Source organism: Urocampus carinirostris, chromosome 17, assembly GCF_059441175.1.
Source record: "Urocampus carinirostris isolate Australia breed hairy pipefish chromosome 17, RoL_Ucar_1.0, whole genome shotgun sequence".
In the NCBI taxonomy this organism is placed as follows: domain Eukaryota; kingdom Metazoa; phylum Chordata; class Actinopteri; order Syngnathiformes; family Syngnathidae; genus Urocampus; species Urocampus carinirostris.
In genome coordinates, this window is record NC_142365.1 from 18,051,545 (window position 1) to 18,068,595 (window position 17,051).

The window sequence follows — 17,051 nt, forward strand, 5'->3', positions numbered from 1 at the left end:
GTCTGCTTGGATCATTTTTTTTAACATTTTGGCTTGCCTCACACAAAAAGCCCAGTTTCATTGGGTTGTTTCAATTAAAATGACCAAATGTTTGAGGTTTTTACTAACAAAAACATAATTAGTGGACGTTTGAAACAAAAATGAATGACTAGAACCCCTGTGACAGTTCCTTCAGAACTAGTGATGAGAATTCCAGCTTCTTTTTTTTTTAAAGAACCGGCTCTTTCAGCTCGGCTCACTAAAAAGAGCCGTTTGTGTCTCTCAAACGGCTCTTTAGATTTTTGTTGTTGTTGCTTTTATTGCTTAACTACTAATTATTATGTAACCTAACACACAAAATGACCTCATAATTATTTTAACAAATCTATCTTAGTAATAAATGATTCAAATATAATTTCGTTTTTCACTCTACAATGAACGGTGTATATTATTCGACCGCAAGATGTCGCTCCATTTTGTCGTGTAACCCAAAACGAGTGCTAAAAACAAGTAAAACGACAAACAACGGAGGTTCAAACTGACAGTTTTACTCCCTAATTATTTTCCCAACCTTTTCACAAGGTTTTTGTTTTTGGGTACTACTCGTGGCAGCAAGATGATGGATAATTACTTTTTAGCTAGGTGAGGCTAATGTTATGTCAAATAAATGTCAAATTACTTCTTATTTTTTTTAATTTATTGATTGAAGGTGTTTTTTCTTTTACCACTAAGACGCACTACATAGTACATACTGTCCCTTTAATGTATTTAATCATTATAAAAAATGTCCTTGATATTATTTTTAACAAATGGAGTTTCAATAAACACATTTTTGTTAATCAATGTTGATTACATTTCAGTGAATTACATTAAATTGAGAAACAGTTTACTAAATCAAATTAAGCTCCCTGCATCAATCAAGGTAATTAATATGGATACCCCGTTTTATATTTTACAATATAGCTTTTTCATGATTTACAAATTGGGGAACCTTGTTAACAAAGGGTAGAGATTGATTATTTGATTAAAAAATATTGATAAATCCCTAAAAAAACATCCATAAATGGATGAGATCATGTATTTAGTTTTCTGTCTTGGTAAGAAATGTGTGAAGTATTTTCGAGACGATAAGATGCACTTATGAAACAAAATGTGCCAGAAATTCACAAATGCGCCGTATAATCTATAGTCCAGGAAATGTGTTAAATATAATTGGTAGTCAATAATCCCAATGAGGTGTTATATTATGAATGAATCAATGTATTTTAATGGTGAACCCAGATTTTATAATCTTAGATTGTGTTCTATGATTTTTTTTTTTTGCGACCAATATTTTTTATACAGCCCGAGCTCTTACAGTAGTTTTAACTTTAAGTGCTTTATAATCTAATGTGTTTCATATATGGAATTATTTCATAATGGAGTGGGTTTTTTTTAAGATGCGCCTTGAAATATGGTCCTCCTTAACATCCAGAAATTGTATTAATAATACTCTTAATATTATGTAAAAATTGAGCAATTTTGAAAAAAATAAATCGGGCAATTATAAAGTTGTATAAGAAAAAACTTCAAGACTGAATAAATATAACCAATTAATGTATTTTTGATTTTATATTTTAATCATAATATGTAAGGCCTATTCTAGTATAAAATAATCTGTTGCATTTGTGATGAAAATTAGAAAATTAACAAACAATTGTCCACGATGCAAATTTTTACCTAAAATTGAATTTAATAGAGTTCTCTGAATTTTCATTGATATGAGCATTTTGAAACATTGTTTGCAACAAGGTTAGCCATTGAACTCCAGGGTAAACATCTAATAAAGACTGACAGTATAAATAGCTAAAAATAATTGCAAAGTAGTGCTCAGAGACAGGCCTAAGCATACTTTATTGTAACAGCAGTGTAATGAAAAGTAGTGCAATAACCAAAAAAATCCCAAATAAGGTTTAAGATACATATTTTCATATTTTCAGTCAGAAGAAAACCTACTCTGAGCATGTAAGTCCTTGTTTAAAGGAATTTGTAGCGCCAGCCAGACAGCAGTAGGTTAAGAGAGGGTGGCCGGGGAGAAAAGTGTCTGCTATAATGTTGTCATCAATGTCCTCCAAACTGGGCAGAGAGCATTCTATTATTTCCTGGGCTGTGTTGATCACTTTCCAAACCTGATTTTCTTGGTTTTAAGGGATCTGTGGTGCCTACCAGAAGATATCAGGTCAAAGAGGTGGTGGCCTGGGCTAGAGGAGATTTTTATGTTGTCGTCAATGCCCTGCAAACTGTGCAGAGAGCAGCGTATTATTTTCTGGTCTGTGTTGCTCACTTTCCAAGCCTGATTGTCTTTGTTTTAAGGGATCTTAAGTGCCTACCAGAGGATAGCAGATGAAAGAGTTGTGGCCTTAATGTTGTTGTCATTGTCCTCCAAACTGTGCAGAGAGCAGCCCATTATTTTCTGGGTGGTGTTGATCACTTTCTAAGCCTTATTTTTTTGTTTTAAGGGATCTTTAGTGCTTACCAGAGGACAGCAGATCAGAGGGTTGGTGGCCTGGCTGAGAAGAGACCTTAATGTTGTCGTCAATGTCCTCCAAACTATGCAGCAAGCAGCCTGTTATTTTCAAGGATGTGTTGCCCACTCTCTGAGCCTGATAATCCTTGTTTTACGGGACTTGTAGTGATCTACCAGAAAGCAACAGGTCATAGAGGAGGTGGCTGGGGTGAGAAGAGTCTTTTATAATGTTGATGGCTCTACCGGCAATGTCCTCCAGACTGGGCAGAGAGCAGCAAATGATCTTCTGGGCTGCTCGGTTTACTCTCTCAAAAAATTTCCTCTCCGCTGCTGTGCTCACAGTATACCACAGTGACACATCAAACTCCAGAATGCTCTTCACTGTGGCTTTAATAAAACATGTCATAGGGTGCAAGATTTTCCCTTTTGTGCTCTGTGATGCAAACAAACAAAGCTGGCATTTAACCTGAAATCGAAAGCAAGAGGCAGGCCTTTTGGCTGACTTTGGCATCAAGCATTCCTGCTCAACCTCACATTAGCCAGTAGCGCTAGCCTCCTCGGGGTACTGGGCGCCATGCCGTGTAAGGGTTGCCATGACTCCTGAACAAGAAAGTGGCATATTTTAGGAGGGGGCAGACCCGGGCTAATATTTGGATTCAGACAAAGGATGTCTTCACAGCGAAAGCCCAATAGTGCAAACGGCTCTCTGGTAGGAATTCATACCAATCTCCCTCACCGAGATTTTATAATTGCGTCGGCACGGGGGCGGATTAAGACCTATCGCTGGCGGTGAAAGTTTTCTCTTGGCTTTTCTTTTCCGCGTTTCGGTTTGGAGCTTGGAAAATGGCGTACAGAGCCCCGCTGAGCTTAGCCCGTATTCAACCACGAGGAAAGTCACTTTAGATCGTTTCGGGCAAAACCTCTCTAGATTCTTGCTGGCTTTATTTTTTATGTTAAAAAATAAGATCCTATCAAAACATTTAAAGCAATTTCTGAAATGTATAAATGTTTAATGGCACGTAATAGGCATTTATCACACTACATTAAAAGAAAACATAGCCCGATATAATGATAACAGAAAATGAGTGGTGGAATATTTGTAAAACGCGGTGCAAAACCACTATCTCCAGGATTCTGAGGGAATTCCTCTAGAATAATGAGGTCAGATATTTGTATTATTCCCAAAATTAGGTAAGGCTTTTGGAGGGATCAGCAACCATGCTCGAGAAAGTGGAGAGGCAGAAGCTGACCACATTAATATGTTTTAGCTTTGTCAAAGAATAGAAGAGTATCCAGATTAATTATAATTTTCTTTAAGGACAAAAGTGGGATATGGATACTCAAGATATTCAAGGGGCACTTTTTAGGGACTCTGACCAAATAAATATTACAGAAATAAAATATATTTTTTTGACAGCTGACAAAAAAGTAATGACAAGATTCTGGTGCAAACAAGAGCTCCCCACCATGAAGCAGTGGGTGTGCACTGTGTAGGAAGTATTTGTAATGGAGAGGATGACATTTTGAAGAAAAATACAGGAGACATAATTCAAGGACAAATTGGAAAAATGGATGGACTATAGGAAAACCAAGGACACCACTTGCAAACAAACAGGACTGGTCTTTAAATAATGACGTGAGCATGTGCATTATTTTTGTAATCATTTTTAAACCTTTGTTGCTTTTTGTTTATTGTATGTTAAAAAAAAAGGGAAAAAAAAGCACCGGAAAAATCAATTACAAATAAGATCAGACAACATCACTGCTGCGATTTCATTATTGTTTCACCGCGATGGTAGCAAGACATCAAATATGGATGGCTCTCTGGCACTGGCACGGTTAATGGTGGAGGACTGTGACATGCTTGATTACACTGGCATCTGAGTCCCTGTCTCTCCGACTGTGATTTGGCCAAAGTTAAATTCACCAGTATGATAGGAGACAACTCAAGCAGTTTGGTCAAGTCATGTTTTTTTGTAAAGCCCTTAATCTCAAGAAGTCTTAAAGCGCTGTGCGGACTACAGATACTATTACACCATCCCCTGATCTAAAACCTACATAAGGGCAAGGATAAACTCAAAAACCTCAGCAGTAGCAGAATGAACAGAGAGTACACAGACATCATCAACATGAAATATAGGTGATGACGGAATGTCCGGTTGAGAGCTTACTGAGGTCAACATCATTTATAAGCTATAGCATAGAAGTTTGTTTTAAGCCTAGATTTAAACATTCCACTGGGGTTGCAGATCGAATCTTAGAGGACAGAGCATTCCACAGCATCAGGGCCCGAATGGAGAACACGCTCCAACCTGTGGATTTCTTCTTAGCACTTGGGATCACTAGTAGACCAGCGTTTTCCAAGGAAAGGCTCCGAGCAGGAACATAGGGGGAAATTAAATCGGAAAGGCACGACATCCATGGACATTTTTATAATACCAACAAAACTTTCAATTTACATCGTAAACTGACGTGGAACCAGGGTGGGTTGGCCAGAAATCTGGGTATTGTGATCAAACCTTCTTGTCTTAATTAAAATACTTTTGTGGCCTCAGTTTGAACAGTGGCCCTGGGGGCAACACATTGGCACTGTGTTCCAAAGACATCAGTTAGCACGAGATAATTTGTAACTATTTTCAGTTTAGTACAGATTTATGTTCTTCATTGTGTTTGCTTGTTTGTGGCTTTTTTATTCAGGCACAGAACTAAAAGACCACATCAGTCATTTACAAATGAATGAAAGGAAACACAAATTTTTTTTTGCACATAAACATGTGAAAAATACAATGATAAAATACATAAACATGTGCTCAAAGTAGGGATGGGCGAAACTGGGAATTTTAGCATTGATTCGAGCCAAGTGAAATCATGGTAGCATCGATCCGATACTGATACTTTTTGCTTTGAAATGTTATGATCATTGAGTAATTGAACCCTCCCCACTTGAGTTAGTTTACATTTATGATAAACACGGCAGAAGAATTTTAGGTATTGAAAATGTTTGATTTTTTAATTTAAAAAAATGAAATTGATACTTGAACGGTATTAAAAAATCAATAGAAAGACTTATATTACAGCTGTTTTAGAACAAAAGAGAATCAAACTAAAAGAAAAATGGTAATACAACAAAAATACAGATATGACAATGTCCACATGACAAATATACCTTCCATTGCACGGTATTTTCAAAAATAGTCAGAAAGTCCAAATAGTGTAAACAATACTATGTTAAAACCTTTAACAGGACAAAAAAAATAAATCTACTACAAGAACTGTATTAAAGCAAAAGTCAAGAGAGTCAGACCAAAAAAACAGCAATGTAACGAAGGAGCCCTTTTGGCTTTGCTGCCTCATTCACAGGTTTTTGTTCAGGAACAGTAACATTTTCACATTTTTGGTTGTAGCTCAATGCCTTCTGTAGGGTGAACTTCATGTGTTTCTGTAAATTTGCAACAGTAGCGTACAACACAAATGACATCTGGCATTGTCCTTTTCTTTGGTCGAAAAAAAAAGTCCAAACCGCATTGTGTCTCATTTTTAGCTTCTGGTATTGGTTGGCGCTCTTGAGGACTAGGTTGCCCAACTTTACCTTAGATGATGAGTGTCTGCACTGTAGAGAAAAAAATGGTGAATATTTGTTGATTACTTGCTTTGTATACTAATACAGATATAAGTTTAACTATATATTTAAGTTTGAACAGTTTTCAACTTAGAAGTTGTGATTTCTTTGAAACCAGCATGAGGCACAATTTCTTCTGTTGAGGAAAATGTGTTCTATGTTGTTTCTATATGTATATCGCCAAATAACTTGAATAAGAACTGTACATTATTGTGTGATCTCACTGTGTGAAAGTAAAGTTTTTTATGTTTTCACTTTTAGGGACTGGATGTAGAGAATGACGATCACCGGACGCAAACGAGCAGCACATTCATGAAGGGTACGTTGATGCAACCGGGTGAGCGTTTTCTCATCTGTTTAACTTTAAAGTTACTTGTGATTCAATTGTTTTCCTAATGATTGTATTTTCTGAAATTGTTTTGATAGAACCAAACCATGTGGCGCAAACCCGTAGATCCGATCTTGTGGCAAAATCTGACAGCACAAGCTCGCCTCTATGGGTCTTTGTCATTTTGGTGTTAGCATCGATTTAAATCATTTCCCTGTAACTTCCCCTGTTTGATCTCATGCTAGCTTGATCAATCGCTTACTTCTGTATCCTATTAAACATGAAATACTTTAGACGTCCTGCATAGATTTGCCGTAAACTTTTCAAATCTCTGAAGAAAATGTGTGCATCCGGGTTGAGGTAGTAGGTTGTATGGTTTAGAATGATATCCTGGGAGATAACTGTACAACCTTCTAGCTTTCCTTGGAGTTCACGTATGACTTCAGAATGTACAATGTGTTGCATATCACAGGACTTAACAAACCTCACGGTTCTCATTTTACAACTAATCTTTAGCCATGGTCGATGGCCTGTGTTTTAAAATCAATGCATTTTGGCTAGTCAGACTTTTTACACTTGCATCTTGACTTCTAAACAGTATTAGGCCATTGCTTGCATCTATGAAACTCTTTGTGATTAAGGGCTATACAAGTGATGTTAATGTGGGTTTTTTATTTGTCAGTGTGATTTTGTTAAATTATAAAAGTTGGTGCCCTGTCAGCTAGATGATTACATGGCTGGAAAATGAATGTCTCTATTTCTCTTCTGCCTTACTGCTATTTCATGTATGCATGTAAATCATAAGCATTTACGATTACTGCAGTTTATAGTGGTGCATGCGTTGTTTATCCTAAGTGGCATGACAACAAATTTCAAAGAGTTTTTTAAGGAAAATAGCATATCGAGCTGATGGTCGGCTAGCCTGGGGTTAGAGTCAATTTTCCTATGTCCCTTGGTTTATTCCCGACCGGTTTCGCGTTTATCAACGTACTTATTGCTGTTTTTTGTAGGTGTTTTTTTTAATTGAGCCTGGCACCTCACTGTGTGTTTTTTGGTCACCTAGCCATATATTAGCGCCGGTTTTGTTGTTTTCTCTGCTTTGTTTATTCCCGGCAGGCTTAGCGATTGTTGCCATAGGCGTGCTGCTTCTCGTTATTAGTTCTTGGTTAGAGCGGCAGCTTACAGTGTGTTTTTTGGTCAGGCAGCCTGGCATTTTTCCGCTTTTTCACGATCTTTAACAATTAGGCCCTCGACTTTTGGTGTGTTTTTTTGGGGCGGTTAACCCCCTTTTAGCTGCTTGGCCTTGGTTGTACCATTACTGCATTCACCTGTGACTTTACATATGAGCGAAAATAATGAAATATAGATGCTTGTGACTGAGTTATCTTATTTTAATACCAGTTAAAATAGGACTTTAATACATTGGAACTGGCTTCATTGGAAGTATTTCTTACCTCTTAAGCACATTTTCCCCTCCAGATGTGAGGAGCAGTAATCGCAGCTTACAATCATGCCGTGTCAGCATTCTCTGGTCCAAATGCCTTTGCAGCAAATCTAGAGTCATCGGTTCCAGCTGGGCCAGGATTTCTGGGACGGTCAAACAAATAAATGATAAGATTAGGTCAAGATGGTTCAAGATGGGCGTTTTCCTTAATATCCAAGGATATAATAGCCCCTTTTGAGAAGGCTGTCTTTCTCAAGGTTCTTTCCTTATGTAAAACATCCATTTATTAATGATTCAAATAAACGCATTTTAATAGTGTAATCTTGTAAAAAATGTTTTTTAGCCATTCCTTTCCAGTCTTTCTACCCAAAAATATTTTGAGTTTAGAAATTCCAGTGTGTTTCATTAAAACAATTCATCTTAAACCTTTGAGAATGTTCACGGATCCTTTAATTGCCTAGGTCTTCGGGGCATCACTTAGGGCGTGACTCCGAGTTTGGATCATGACAAAGTTGGCACCAGTCAATTTTTTGATGATGTCGGCCCAGTTATTTCTCTGAACCCTTCAACTCTTCCCTGGAGAATGGTCTTGTGATCCTGTGACGAGGCCATACCACTACAGTTTTTGTTAAACGTTCTTCTGTTAGTGTTGCGCAAAGTTTGGTTTGTCACATGGGCTATGTAGCTGATGCCTCGAATTCTCCTGTAAAATTGCATCTCTATGGCCTGGATTTTCCTTTTTATCTTTGCTGTGAAAGTCAATGTCTCGCAAGCGTAGAGGAAGATGGCAGTAACTAGCTTACATGACTGAGTTATAATTTCACTGCAATGTTCTTGTCTCTCCAGATCGGTTAAAGTCTGGAAAGTGCGGCTGTGCTTTGGCCATGATTTCTGGTTTTGAGCCTCTCCTGATGTGACAGCTCATAGATATATACACTTGGTGAAAGCTTCAAGCTCTTTGGTGGTTGATGGTTATGTTTGTGGTGATACCATGGGGGTTGTTGGTCATTACTTTTTTTTCTGTGCTTATTTCTATCCCATATTGGGTCGATGTTTTGTTCAGGCGCTTGACCAGATCTCTGAGTTCCACACCAATACAAAACAAAATGTAGAAAGCATCATTGTTGGGGTCTTAATATTCACTGCCTCCATAACAGATGCTGTTTTTTAGGTTCCACTGTGGTTCTTTCGATTTCTTCCAAAGTTTTTATGAAGGTAAATAAAGTACATGAGGCAAGACCGAAGTCAAAATTCAAATGGAACCATTTACTAAACAAGCTAACTGCATTGCTTACCTCGTCAGAGATTTAAAAGAGAAGACGCTAACAAAAATGTAATGTAATTTTCAATCTGTAAATTTAGTCAAATTCCTTGAATTAAATCAGTGAGTGAGTAGACAACACTTGTTTACTTATGAGGTATTTTAATAATATTTGTGGAAATGTACTCGACTTATCTCAATTTTTTGCTCTGGTGCTAATTTTTTCCCAGGTAATTCTCATTTTTAAAGCCATAGAAGCCCTGCATACGTTGACAATTTTGGTAGCCAGCTGGCACAGCAATCTAGTTGTAAACTCAGTCGAGTCACTAGATAACGTCTCAACAGCAGCTGGCATAGAAATTGTAATAGATGTGCAACCGGCTAGTAAAAACAGACCTCAGTTGTTAGTCAAGTCAAGTCAACCGACAAGAGGAGTAGGTTATTCGTATGCAATAGAGTAGAGGTGAGTTTTAAGTTTAGATTTAGTCGTATGTTACCTGTACTTTTGAGCTCCAACCATGATATGGGAGGGAACAAAATACCAAACTAATAATGTTTAAATAACGACATTTTTGGCGTTTAAAATGAAACTACATCAGTATACCTTAGATTTTTATTGAGAAGCATGAGTTTTCAATAGATAAAAGACACAACTGAGTCCATCAGAAGCTGTTTAACAGTGTGAATAACGATGCTATAAAACCACTAATAATGGATTTGTAATTGCTTGTGTTCCATCTGAAGGACCTGAACCCAAGAGGCTGTTGAAGTGTGGCAGTTAGTTTGCTTGCACAGCACTATTTTTTTCAATATCTGGGTTTGACGTGATTTCTGCTTAGCCATAAGCTAAGCTTTGATATAGACTTGAAATGGAGTTAGAACTTACAGTGTGGCGATAGCCTATCACAGCACATCCTATTAAACTGCTGCTTATTCCTTGATAAATCTCATTCCCGATCCCGCCATGTCCTTTGTAATGTAATACTGCGATAAAAGTTATCTTGGGTCATTTTCTCACTTTACCAAGTATCCAACCAATGCAACTACTAGCCGACAAAAACAATTCCGGGCATTCAATTTGTTTACCTTTTATCAGAGTTCAATTAGATTACAAGTACTACAACACAAACTGAGAGCTGGCTAATGTTTTGATACAGCTACTTTTATTTATTATTATTGTCACCTGGATATCAATATTTTACCACATACCTACAATAAAAAAAGGATGTGAATATATTTCTAAGGGTGAACAACATACGTGGAATTCTCGATTGTGTAAAATAGAAAAAATAATGACAAGAACTGAAACATACTGAAACAGGTCAAAATACTCTCTTATCATGGATTTTATATATTGAATACATTTCAGTGCGCTATTTAAGATGCACTAGTTTTTATTGCACCATTATTGCAAAGCAAACTTGCACTTAAAAGTTTTGCCTGTTTCTTAGTAGCTGGAGTAGCAAGTCTCATATGGCGTTCACTATGTTGTTATTCATGACAAGAATGACAATTCTGAGTCCAACACATAGCCACACATTTACTCGTGTGGAACCATCACCGAAGAATTTGGGCTGGATTCAAATTGCATCATTTGCATTTGTTTGTCTTTGAGAGGATTGTCCATTGAGTGTAATGCACAGATGATTGCTTTGAATTCATAGACATCACAAACTAGAACAAATCTTGATAACAAAAGAGCCGTATGCAAGAATACTGGGGTGCCTAAATTGCCAGGCAATAATACATGAAATGCGTCGTTTAAATAACTGTTGTAGCTCTTCTTCCCAGAGGAACACATTGTCTCGACCCAGTGGCGTAAACGGCAAATGAATAAACATAACACACCGATAGCAGACGGGGTGCCATCGATCTGTCTGGAGTCAGCCCCTCTTCGAATGCTGCATCAGCCACTCTTCTCCTATTGATACGCCCTTGCCCCTTGACCCATGGGACAAATCAATGGCATTGATTGGAGAAGGGCAGGGACAAGGGCATGATCTGCTGACTGCCCGACAGCTTGTGTGACAAGACATGATCGTCATTAATGTCCTGCTGGTGGACCGGCTAGCCGAAAAAGCGTTGTGCATCATGTTCTCCTGTCTCCTCCCCCCTCCACTTTGCACCTTCTACCATTATTCTATGCTCACTTCCCTACAATAACCTCTGTATTTCCATTTTCTGCCAACATAAGGCATTCGTCATATATCTGACGGATTTGTCTTTAAACTGAATGGACATTCAGCATCTTTCACACGGAACTTTGTTCAGCGAAAATAACAGCGTGAGTCTGCAAGTGTAATCTGGGTTCATTTTTGGTGCAAGTATTACAAAACAGCGTGTCCTATTTTGGGATGCTTTGAAAAGACCAATCTCGGCACAGTTCAAACGGATCTAAAAATGTCTCTCGAGCAAAACAGCAACTGGATTGCTTATCTGTCACCGCCCGACTATATCGGCTCTTTCACCCCTCGCGTGGTTTCTATTCCAGTCCAGACGACAAAAGCATGCGGTTAATGTTTTTGTGTGTGCGTCTATGTGTGTGGCTGGGCGGGACGCAGCCGAGCTCCAGACTCTGCAGTGTCACTGCTGTAATAGAGCTGATTGATCACCTATACGCTTGCATGCTGGCCCCGCCAGCTTTAGCAGCAAGCGACTCGCAACCCCCTCCGTCTCTCCACCGAAGCAATCTGTAAAAGCAAACCATCCCCCCTTTGTAGACTTCAACCTGGCCACGGTTTTGACTTTGGCTGCAGGATTTTCTCGAACGCACTTGGCCTGCCCTTTTTTCCTGGGCTTCCTTTAGACCGTCACAAAAAGTGAGCCGCTTCTGGCCGCCATTTTTCGACTTGACGAGGACACAGCCCCTTTCGAGCACTGTTTTCCGTTCTTATTAAAGGGCATCGATCAATGATAACATTTGCAGATCACACTCCCCTCCCCCTCTTTGTCACGGAGGGTCATAGCCTAAATCTATCAAGGGTATTGGAAGCAATTAAAGTCCGCGACTCAGACAAGCAGCTCAGTGCAGATGTCGTTTCAATATTTGAAGGTGAACATTTTCGTTGTGAATATATTTCAAGCGTTTGAGCTCATTTTGCAAAAAAATGTTTTATGTTTTAGCAAATTCTGTTTGTTTGCATTTATGTAAATGTTCTCAGGTGACTTTTATGCAATTGTTGTCAAAATCTGCCTAATTTTGAGGGGTGGAATCCACAACACCCCCTTCTCCGGGCAGACTGTTTTGCTGCAGTAGGTCTTTGCTAAGAAATTGATCAGCATAGGGTGGAACGTGTTCACCAGCAAAGGCTGGATGGAGGGTGCGCTTGTGTTTGTGTGTAAGAGAGAGAGAAAAGGAGAGAGGGAAGAAAAGAGCAAGGGCTGTCGCTGCAGACTACTGCTGCAGTAGCTCACTTTGGGCAAGCAGCTGCAGACAGGGAGTAACAGACAGCAGAGATGAGCAGACAGGTACAGACCTGGTGTCACATGATGAGGAGGGGTAGAGAGGTAGAGGGTAGCGGGTGCTTGAAAGTTAGGGATTGGAGGTCAAATGCAAGGGGTGGGGGGATGGCTGGTTGGCAGGGATCAACCACAGGAAGAACATACTTTGGGCTTTGTTTAGGAGGAGGGGGAAATTGGGTCCGAGCGTCACAACTTCTGGAGCGGGGAGGGGGAGCGCCGCCGGTGGTTTCGGTTAACTGGGATACAGCCGATAACACAACTGCTATGGAGTGATGCTGCAGAAAGGGGAGGGGTGGGGAGTTCCCACCTTACTGACCTGCATCCGGCAGCCGCTTCCTACAGACACCTCAGCTTCTATAACCTCATCTCACTCTTTCTACTCTCTTCAGAGGAGCTGAAGTCGGTGGCGGGCAGAGGAGCGAGCCTACCAGGCAACATGTTGCAGGGCATTCATTTCCGGAAGCTTGCACTTTGCTTGGCCTTCCCTAGAGAGAAGGAGACAGGCAGACATCTATTTAAATTTTTTTTACTGAGGGGGAGGAGTCGGCGGGCGAGATTTGGGGTAGGAAGAGGAGTGGGAGGGGGTGTGATATGTTTGGATGCATGATATTATGTCACTGTTAGTTATGTGAATATTTATGGTTATTTTCCATGCTTCCATTCATTGATGGGTCTGCGTTTCTCAAGCTGCTGTTTAGATTTTTGCTAGGTGCCATGTTCTTTGATCTTTTCCGTCTTAACCGTACTGTAGTTTGAGCTTTAGATCTGTCCCGGCAATAATTTCGTGTGTGTGCGTGTGTGTTTTGTTTTAATTGCACGGTTCCAGAGACTGAGCAATTAATCAAGTTGAGCAGACATGTGGTCCAGGTCCGGGCGTCCGAGCGATTAGTAATGTTGACTGACTATCAGCTGATGCTTGAGAACAAAAAAGGCTGCTTGGCTGTAGGGATTTGCAGTGTGTTTATCCGAGCTTCTTTTCGGGTTTCGCCGCTGTAAGGAAAAAAATTGTCGCCTGCAACACGCCGGCCACACTTGTCTTTGTTGTTGATGCTGCCATGTTTTTTCATTTTTGCATGCGTAAGCGATCGTTTTTCCGTCACCCTGAGCCGATTGGACAAGTTATTAGAGAAAGGCAAATATTTTAACAAGCTACTTTTAAGTCGCATTGCGAGGAAGGCGTTAAAAATAAAGTGGCGTCTTGCAGCAGGCTCCAGCCCCTCAGTGAGATCTGTCGTACTTCACCTGCTCCCTGAGACCCTAACTTGTGAGCTTTCCTGATACAAAATCACGGGTTAGGCTCTTGGGACGCTGGCGGAGGGCACAATCGACTTTCGATAGACAAAGGAGTGTGGTTTTCTAGAGGACATAACAAATCATAACAGGATCTATGATAGAACATTAACCGTATGTGCATGACTGGCAGATCTCGTGTTGTGTTTGTGGTTTATACACCCTTTTTCTTGGCCAAATTCGATTTAGGGACTTTTAAGGTGAAATTTCCAAATTCCCCAGTACCATTAAAAGAAATAAATCAGGTGTCAATTGTGTATTTTGCAGAGCCATATATATATATATGCAATTTACATATAAGATTTTTAATTTTGCACGCACATTTGCACAGACATTTAATTTTTAGATCTTGAGTAGAGTGCAAATATATTTGCCCATCTGTGCAAAATGATGGTAATATGTAGCTTCCATTTTCAGTTGCTGGAAGTTCTTAATATCACTTACCACTGAAAAACATGACCCATAGGGGGCGTACGCTTCATAGCTCAATGCCATTCAAAATAATGCCAGCTGGCATTAATCACGAGGGAAGAAAACAACGGCAAAGCGAAGCCACCCGAGAGCAGTGTCTGCGTCATTTCTAAGCAGACTTGTCAAGCATTTAAAAACTCTTCACCCAAAATAAGAGCGATTATTTAATCCTTAAAAACACAACATTGAAATCCAAGCATTTTCAATCACCTTTAGGAACCCTGGAATTATTACTTGAAAAACCAACATGTAAAGGAAAATGTACATGCATATGTTGGTTCTCAGTATGTTTCTCTTCTAGCCATATTGTGAGCGGTGGCGTCTATCCCCGGCTGACTTGTGGCTTATAATTGGTGCGTTGTCGTCTGGGTAAATTTTCATGACAATTACGAATGCAAGAACAATACCTCACCTGCTGATAAAACCATTGAAATCCTGAGACACAGCCAATGACGGAACGAGGCGCCTGCTCTCGTGTATTTCTCCCACCTTCATTCCAGCACTGCCCCAGACATCTGCTGCAATCTTAACTTTATTACAGAACCTTGAAAAGTTTTTGGCCCCTTCCTGAATTCTGTGAAGTTTTTTTGGGGGGATATATTTATCACTCACAACAGTTTCAGATCACCCAACCAATTTTAGTATCCCGCAAAGAAAATCCAATGAAATACAGAATGCAGTTTTTTAAATGCTGATTGCATTAATTAGGGCATAAAAAAATCGAAGGCGATCTTGCCCTATGTGAAAAATTATTTCTGATTTTTGGAGTATTCCTGTAGTACATTTGCAGTAGTATGTTTTAGTATCTCCATAGTAGTATTTTGTAATATTTCTGTGGTCGTATTTTTGTAGTGTTTCTGACAAAATATTTCTGTAGTAGTGTTTTGTATTTTGGTATTATTATTATTACCATTATTATGTATTATTTTGTATCTGTGCTCAGCTATATTTTTAGGTACATGTAAGCAGCCTACCCTCACAAGATTATTTGGGAAATCGAGGGTCGTATGATTTGTAAGGGATAACCGTCATAAATTAGAAGACCTTATAATCCACGATCTGCTTTTAAAAAGTAGAGGAGTAATGCTCCATATTGTTAGTTACAACATTTCATTATTAACACATTACAGTACACGTTTCCAGGAGAAATAATTGCGTTCCAGGAATGCATTCCTTTGTAACGTCTTACTAGGATATTTAAAGGTAAATTAAATTAAATTCTATTGTCTTTGTCATTGATATCAACGTTTAAAGATATTGCATTTAACGAGATTGGACATGGTACTCCATGTAATAAAGAATCAAAGAGAAAAAAATTATACCATCAGGGTAAAAGTTATACTAATAGTGCAATAGAAAGAATAGTGCAGGGTTTGGCAACCCAAAATGTTGAAAGAGGCATGTTGAACAAAAAATATTTAAAAAGAAATTTTGTCCAGAGCCACAAAAAATATAAGCTTTTTATTACCTTTATAATTAATGCAACATATGCTGTATGTATCTATATCAGCTATATAAGCTTTCTGTCAAAATAGCCCAGTTGGATCCAGCGCATCTTATGGAGAATGATTCACTACGTGACTACTCTATTGTAAGATACCACCTCAAGTTTATCTTCATTACAATATTAATAAATCACTGTATTTTCCATTTTTTTGATAAAATTATAGAAATGCAATAAAGAAATCCAATTTTAGATGTCATTATTATTTCGAGTATTCGAAAAAAAAATGGATTGTGCATAATGTGCTGCTTATCTAGGCAACAAATTGAGTGCATTAAAATGCAGCATACATTCATAAAAATAAAACAGCAGCCTTTTGGAAAGATTAATAAATCTAATTACTACTATGTAAATTTGTTTCTGTCAAAATGGCAAACAAGACAATGCATGGGTAAAACACAGCAGCAACCTTTTCTCTTTCTTTTGATACCAAATCAACGCACCCTTCTTTGGGCCTGAGCATCAAAACACAAAATATATCCCCCAGTGTCATTCCAAATATATAGTGACCAAAATCAGAAATCACAGCTACTTTGTTACAAAAACGTGCCGATATCAGGATTGTATTCCTACCCGTTTAATGTGACTTCTGTGTTTAACTCAGGGCTGTAGCGAGAGGTTGCGTTATATTGTGATGAAGCTACTTTAAAAGGGCCGGAGCTTGCACTCACCTCAGTTCCAACACAGGAAACACGGGAGAGAGGCAAATAAGCAGCAGTAGTTGAAAATGTAATATATATTCTACATATTTTTACAGCATCGAAAGTTTTTGTCATGTTCGTCCTCCTACAGAAACCATATTAAATGAAACATATATTCCCTTCACAATCATTTTCAATTTGTAAATATTTTTGGAAAAGAACAAGGGCCCGCATGCAGCTCCTGAGCCACGTGTTGTCGACCCCCAGAATAGTGCGTTGTAGCAACAGTGCAATGAAAAGAAGTGCAATACATTTAGCAGCAAAAAAACAACAACAATTTATTCACAAGGTATATATTTTCAGTTTTGTGAAATAGTATATAGTTTCACAGTTTTATTAACAGCAGCAAGTCGCATGTTCACAGTTTTGTGTGATTGTTTAGGGTGGTGATGGCCTTTGGGAAGAAGCTGCGTCTGAGCCTGTTTGTCCTTGTTTCTAGGAAACTGTAGCACCTACCAAAGGGAAATGGGTTAAAGAGGTGGTGGC

At 38.8% G+C, this 17,051-nt stretch overlaps 1 long non-coding RNA gene across 2 annotated transcripts in view; it reads left to right on the forward strand.

The window, feature by feature from the left end:
• LOC148349399 (uncharacterized) overlaps positions 1-17,051 on the forward strand; it is a 71,844-nt gene that overhangs the window by 43,815 nt on the left and 10,978 nt on the right. For both annotated transcript variants that reach the window (XR_015847303.1, XR_015847302.1), the window contains exon 2: positions 6,366-6,423. This is a non-coding gene — a long non-coding RNA (uncharacterized LOC148349399). The remainder of the gene's footprint in view (positions 1-6,365; positions 6,424-17,051) is intronic.